The following is a 7,548-nucleotide window of genomic DNA, read 5'->3' as shown; positions in this document are numbered from 1 at the left end:
CTCTTCACTTCTTCTTCTCTCCCTGGTCTGCAGCATTTCAAAGTTCATGTATAATATAAAAAAAAACGAGCTGCAGGTATTCCTGATTCAGCTCCTTCTGTGATCTGAGAGGAATCAAAGGAAGCGAAACAGTCGACTCTTGCCGGGCAACAACAAAGTGATGCCGTTGGAGCGCGAGTGCACAAGTCGGCAGTAAATATATTCAATGATATGCCAAAATAAAAAATAAAATAATCGACACCTCGGGGCACACAGGCCGACCACAGACCAGAGATTAACAGAAGAAGAAGAGACGAATAAAGCTGAATTAAAGGTGAGAAGATAAATGGCTACAACTTGACTTTGTTGCTGTTGCTTTGGTTTCTGATTATTATTATGGAAGTATATGATTGACAGTAAACACATCTCCGCTAGTATCCAGAGCTCACTGCATGAAAGCTTACAGAGGCAGAAACCTCCTCCGGCACACAGGAACCAACGACTATTATGTTTCAACTTCCTTCGGAGTGAGATGCGTGAGAGACATGAAGAAACTTGCTGTGATGGGAGGATTTTTGCTGCTGCCTCAGTTAACAGATCTCACGCTAGTTTTTATTTCCAGAGTAAAAGCACGGCGCCCCGGTTTGAAGATTCTTCCCATCAGACTCGTGAAACGAGGTTTGTTTACTCCTGACTAACAAGCTGCTGGAAGGAATGTTTATTCAGCAGTTGTCTCAAGCAGCTTGTCCAGCATCTTATATTGAAAGTGTCAATATCAAGCGTTACTTAAGGTGCTTCTTTTGGAGCTCAAAACAATCAGAAACCAGCAGCCCAGTCCTCGTTTGCAGCGGCCTGGGTTCAAACCCGACCCTGGCCCTTGGCTGCACGTCATCCTCTCTCTATCCCCTACACTTCCTGTGTCTCCATCCAATGTCGCAATCATAACAAACACGCAAAGATGCTCCAAAGAAAATCATCATTAAAGAAAGACTACGCAGTCTCTGCACAGCTGCCTGCAAAATATTGGTGGAATATTCTTTTTCTTTTCATGCAAACAGCTCGTTGTGTCTTTTTCAGTATAAAAGGAAAAAAACTGTAATGTTTTATTCATATTTTTCAGCAAACTCAAGTAAAGACTGTAAGAGACTACAAACATGGAGGATAGTGATTTCTCTCCGTCTCTCTCTGTTGTAGGCTAACAAGAAAATGCACATGACTGTACGTTAAGGCCTCCTTTACACTGTAGACAACACAAATCAGGTGAAGGAAACATCAAGTGATACTTAGTAGACGGACAAAGCTTGAACCGGACGATCCAGTTACAAAGAGAAAAAGAAAAACAGGGAACGTAAAAGATCAAGCAGCAGCTGACGTGGCTAAACATACAATTCCTACAGAAGCAAACTCAAGAAATGAAATGCCTCTATGGAAGTTCACTTGCGAAAACTGAGTCAAACAGCAGGACAACCTTTCTTCTTCTTCTTCTTCTTCGAGCCAACGCGGCGCAACTTGGAGCGGCTTAAAGAAAAGAGCATAAAGCTTTCCACCATGGTGAGGAGACAGAGGCCACACTCTGCTGGCGAACACAGAAAAGAAAATACTGAAAACCACACACGAGCATCCATTCACCCACGCCCTCCAAACACACAACAACACACACACACACACACACACACACACACACACACACACTGAGCACACTCAAGTACAGGCAATGATCCTGAAACTATTCAATCTCACCGCACACACACAAACACACCACAGAACCAGTTGGCAGCTGATAAAAGTCTGCTCCGAGTCATCAACTTTGCCTTCTAAGTCTCTTTCCCCTTCCCGCTCACTAACTCCAGTTTTTATTCTTTCACTTCGTTTCTTTCCTTCTTTTCTTTCTTGTTCTTTTCTTATGTTTTTTTCCTTCCTTTTGTTTCCCAGCTTTCATCCATCCTGGCTTTCTTCCATCCATTTTAAATTTTTTCCAGGTTTTTCCATCGTTTTCAGATTTTCCTCCACAATCCATTCATCACTATTCTGGTGTCCAACACTCCTTCCTTCCTTCCTTCCTTCTTTCCTTCCTTCCTTTCTTCCTTCCCTCACATTCTTCCTCCTTTCTTTCCTCCCTCGATCCTTCCTTTCTCTCTCCCTCCTTTCTTCCTTTCAAACCTCCCTCCTTCCTTTTATTCTTTCATTCCCTCCCTCCCTTTCATCTTCCTTCCCTCCCGTTCCTCCTTCCTATATCATTGCGACTCTAAATTAATGGGCTGATTAAGGAGATATAATGAAAAAGATGGACACACACTGAGTTTTGGCAGATCTGAGGGGATGTTTGCCATCTGTGGTGTGTGTGTGTGTGTGTGTGTGTGTGTGTGTGTGTGTGTCTGCTAGTGCACATTTAAAGACAAAAATGGAGTCCAGTCAGAACCACACACCTCAAATTTCACGCAGTGATACAATTCTGGGACTAAACCCAAACACAATGGCCAGCCAACCAGCTCCACACACACCCACACCCAAGCACGCGCACGCACACACACACACACACACACAGACACACACACAGACACACACAGACACACACAGACACACACAGACACACACACACAGAGCCGTAGTAGCAGACGGGCTGAGGTAAGTGTTGAAGTGTTGAAGAAGATTAATAGAAAAGTGAAGGAGAGACGACCTGATGAAAGCTCTCTCAGACGTCCATACGTCTTACAGTTTATTTCCACACATATAAAAACCCCTGTGTTTACTGAACCTGTGGTGATATTAATCATTCACCACAGTTTGACTGATGTGGCTTTGAGAAGGTCAGTATTGATATTTTCTGGACTGAATCTGCTGAGAACTCATGTTTTGTACCGACGTTCAATATTCTAACAACAATGTCTATGCGGCCATTTTTATTTAAACAAGTTGTTAAATTCTTTTGGGACCAAATACATGAAAACAAAAAACTCTTGGTTTTCCTCACATTTATTCATTGATCGCACCAGAAAGTAAAAAACAAAGGAAGACCGGGGGAAAACAACATCCCTCTGTCTGACAGGCGGCTGCAAACCAACGAGCAGGATGTTTATGGCCATATTGCACTAACAGAACTTTTGCATCATTCAGTATCAATGTATTGATATATTATTGGCTGGTATTAATTTATTGCTTTATAGGTCAGCTGATAAGTATCAAGCTTTTAATGAAATCAAACTCTGGTTTTGATGCTAATGATTCTCTGCATTTTTTTGTTTTTTAGATTTTTAAATCTGAGCATATTTTTTTTAATATATATATAATGTAATTTTCTTCTTCTATGGTTGAACTCATTGTTAGTGGCAGGGTCCAAACAGCCTTCACACGCACACACAAGGAATTCACATTTTATCTTAGTTTATCTTACTGATATCAGCCTCACTGTTTACTGTTCCCTCTTGAAACGCTAACGCTACTGCCAATGCTACTGCTAATGCTAATGCTAATGCTAGCCAAACATTTCCTGCCGCTGCTTCAAATTAAGAGCATTCAACAGGGAAAACAACGCGGGGCTTTCATTGTTAGGCATTCACAGGAAACTCCATGTATGAGCCGCTGAGGTTAGTGCTGACCGCTCATCAAAACCATCAACATATTTCACATCTGTTCACTGTTCACTCTTTTAACGCTAAAGCTACTGCTAATGCTAGCCCAGCATTTCCTGCTGCACCTTCAAATTAAGAGCCTTCAACAAGGAAAATTTTATATTTTTCTTTAACAGATGTCATCATCACATGTATCATTATATATCACATCATAAACTGTACAATAACCTGAGCTTTAGAAAAGCCGATACCAATATTTTAGCATTGAAACTGCTCACAGATGAACATTTCTATCCCCACAAATATTCCTCTGAAAACCCATCTACATTCAGGTCAAGAACAAAACACATGTCAACTATCATCCTGAGATTTTTGCTCCTGACAGCGAAGAAAACCACCTCAATTATTTGAAAATCATCAAGTATTTAGACATTAATGAAGCACTCAAACTCACCCCTGGAAGAGACGGCTCACATCTGACAACTGAAAAGCTATTTTAAAAAACAATGGCAACAAAAATGAGTCAAAAAGGTTGTCTTGAGCTTTCACTGCATACTTCTGCATTGTGTCTTATATAATAAGTTTACGTGTCTCGTTCCGACAAATTCCTTTAAAGTGACATAATGCATAGATTTTGTTTTCAGTGGTGTCTGCGTCAGATCGCTCTTTTCTTCGTCTTCACAAATGTCACTGATGTTATTGCACACACAACTAATGCTGTAAATCATTTCACTTTGCATTCACATATTCAACCTGACGTGTCGAACCTGTTAACGTGCCTTTACATAATAATTATATTCTGCTTTTCTTCGCTGTAACATATCACTGCTTTCCCACAGGAGGTACATTTCATTTGCTTATGTATGCATTGCTTTGGTAGCTGCTGCACGGGGGGCCCCTGTGATCCACCCGGAGGCCCCCGGTGGCCTCAACAAGAGAGGAGGTCTCTTCTAGCGTCACACCCCCCTGCTGGAACCATCTGCTGGGCTTCTTCTGTAGCAGCCGGCCCCAGGGAACGAGCCCCGGCGGGGGGTTGATGAGAAAAGATTCACTGTGAGTTTTTACTGTTGCTCAAAAGTGTATGTCTGTTTATCCGTGGAAATGATTCTGAGTTTTAAAAGCTGAAGTGAGTCCAAGTCCAGGTCACTCAAGTCCAGCTCAAGTCAAGCGCAGACGAGTTGATCGAGTCCAGATGTAACATCAAGTTTATCAGCCGTCAAATGATTCAAAGTCAAAGTCTGCAGTCCTGTTAGTTTATATCTATGTTTTTGGGGTTTAGTTTTATATTTAGATTTCAGATTTCTAGTCGTGACCTATCGCCACAGTTGAGGTTATAAGAGGAATGTTGTATCTGAGTTCATATGATGAAGGTGTGCTCTGTTTTTCAGGAGGAAATCTGTGAAATAGATCCTGACAATCAAAATAAAAGCCAGTGAGGGAGAAACAATAAAACCTAACTGAACAGGACTTATCGGCTGTATGTAGTACACCTCAAATATCAGAGAGGGATGAACGATTCGACCCTGAGAAAGAGATATCATAAAACCCACACACACACACACACACACACACACACACCCTTGTATTTGCTTTCATAAGATTTGAAGGAGTGACAAGCTACACGCTCCCATGGAAGGCAGAGAAAATGAAGCAGTTTATGGGAACAAGACGGATTTGGAGAGAAAAAAACATGAGAGAGGAGTGAGAGATTGAGAACATGGAGGCAAGAGGGAAACAGTGATGGACGGAAGACAGACGGAGACGCACACACACTGTAGTGACACACTTTAATGTGCGCTGGCAGACAGAAACGAATCATAGAAACCAGTCATTCAGATCAGATGACCATTCGAATCACAGCAACACACTCCGACTGAAACCGACGATAAATTATCATCATTTTTCATAAAAACAGTTTGTGAAATATTCAGTGTTTCTCCACCTGAAAAAAATAAAATAAAAATGGAGTCTGTGAAGAATGGAAAAAAAACCTCTCTGAAACAATATACAATGTTTACTCATCTGAGGTTGTGAACTGAGAAAGAAAAAGCCTTAAATGGCCAAAACAAGCCTGCAGCCAGTCTGCAGGCGGTAACAGAGACGAGGTATTACTGCCATTACTGTGGTAGGTAATCTGTGTGCACATACTCCATCTTCCTGTGTGTGTGGTCGACGTCTTCACAAGCCCTGAAAATGTGCACAAGACAAAAACAAAAAAAAAAAAACTAAAACAGGACACAAGCCAAAGATGTTTAATGTCTCTCCACATTAAGAGAACATAATAATGTAAAGATGCAAAAGCATGCGAGGTGACTTCTTCCAGGCGACGGCCGCCTGGCTTATAAAACGGGGGAGAGAAGCGTCTCTCTCCAGGATTAACTACAACAACTTATGTGCGAAAATGACTGTTGCCTCTCTGCAGTGAAGCTGGGAGAAATTCAACGCGACTTCCTCCTGGGTCAAAAAGGCAACGCTATTAAAACCCGACTGCACGAGCCAAGCGTTATTCAAACCGCGGAGGTCTTCACTTTAAATTCTGGTGGACATCCAGAAGTTTCCAACGATTATGAAACATGTCAGGCTCAAATATTGGGGAAACGTGTAGAAAATGAAGTGCAAAGCATCCAGAATATTTCCATTTGATTGAATGGTGCAGCCATGAACAAACAAACAACCGTTATTATATCTTGTACCCGTTATACCTTTCGAGCACCTGTACAGCGGAGCGAACTGTGAGTAAGGAAGAAGCTCTCAGACTTATGAAGTATGATGCAGCCACACCATCACCCTGTTGTCGGGTCGTGGGGTCAAATTCCACAGAAGAGACCCAGAACGTTGCTGGACGCCGCCCAGAGTCACGGCGGGCGAGAAAATGTTGACACAACACACGTTCAGGTCGAGACGTGCCGTTGAGGTTTTGATGGATCCTGCCTGAGGAACCTGCGGGGTGTTTTTGTGTAAAAGGTCTTATTCTAAATCCCTTATCCACTTGAGACATAACTTGAGGCTTAACCTCCGATCTCCTTGTCCTACATGATTAAAGTCCCAGCGGCCACGTGGTCAAGCGGTAACCATCTCTATCTGACGTTAGCGACAGTGAAATTAGGATGTTTTTGGAAAGTGAGGACATTTTGTCCGATCCATACTTCTTTGAGAGTTAAGACTTGGTTTTAGGGTTAAAGTTAGACTTGAGTTTAGGTCACGGTTGATGAAGGTCTTTGTCCCTTTTGCCTGAAAATCGTATTTTTGGTTCTGCACTTTTACAAGAATACGATGTTGTGATGTTTGTGTGTTAAAGTTATTACTACAACAGCATCATAGAGTTGTGGGAGAAGCAGAAAAGCAATATAGTACAGAGAGGTGTGTGTGTGTGTGTGTGTGTGTGTGTGTAGTGTCAGTAATTAGCTGATATATGAGGAGAGTGTTTGTATGGGAGGAATTCATTTCTTAAGAAAAAATAAAAAAAACGGCCTGAAGCCCCTAATTAACCCCTTCACCCACCCACTGCCCCACAACACACACACACACACACACACACACACATAGAAATACACACAAACACACACAGGCAGCTGAAGCCACCAAAATAAACAGCCAATGGCATCATGGGAACCTACGAGTGTTTCTAATGACAGCTGAGGAGGAAGAAAGGCTGAATAATTAGTGGAGAAAAACAAGGGATGGAAATACAGAAAGACAGAAGAGAAGAAGAAAGAGAAAAGAGAAAAACAGAAAAAGAGAAAGAAAACAATTTTTGTAGACAAAAAGTTGTTTTTTTATGACAGGATTTCAAAATAAAAGTCAGAGGAAGTTCCTTACCTGTTCAGTGTGCAGGCCTGTTGATCTCTGATGACATGAACCGCCTCACTCTCCTAAAGGAAACACAAAAAAAGTTCAATGAATCTGGGATTTGTAACTGGAACCTCTGGTCATCGGATATCTCAACATGCAGCTTGAATTTGCTGAAACCTGAAGGAATCGATGAGCCCCCCCATCCCAC

General features: G+C 41.9%; 1 protein-coding gene across 2 annotated transcripts in view; it reads right to left on the bottom strand.

Annotated features, from left to right (window-relative positions):
* Positions 1-7,548, bottom strand: part of LOC111657673 (plexin-B2-like) — a 173,682-nt gene that overhangs the window by 97,849 nt on the left and 68,285 nt on the right. For both annotated transcript variants that reach the window (XM_023409950.2, XM_087175041.1), the window contains one exon: positions 7,368-7,420. The gene's annotated coding sequence lies outside the window, so the exon portion shown is untranslated. The remainder of the gene's footprint in view (positions 1-7,367; positions 7,421-7,548) is intronic.

The sequence above is a fragment of the Seriola lalandi genome, unplaced genomic scaffold (assembly GCF_002814215.2).
Source record: "Seriola lalandi dorsalis isolate HSWRI2012SDOR001 ecotype SW California unplaced genomic scaffold, Sedor1 jcf7180002054409, whole genome shotgun sequence".
In the NCBI taxonomy this organism is placed as follows: domain Eukaryota; kingdom Metazoa; phylum Chordata; class Actinopteri; order Carangiformes; family Carangidae; genus Seriola; species Seriola lalandi.
The sequence above is the reverse complement of the archived record's forward strand: the minus strand, read 5'-3'. Positions and strand labels throughout refer to the sequence as shown.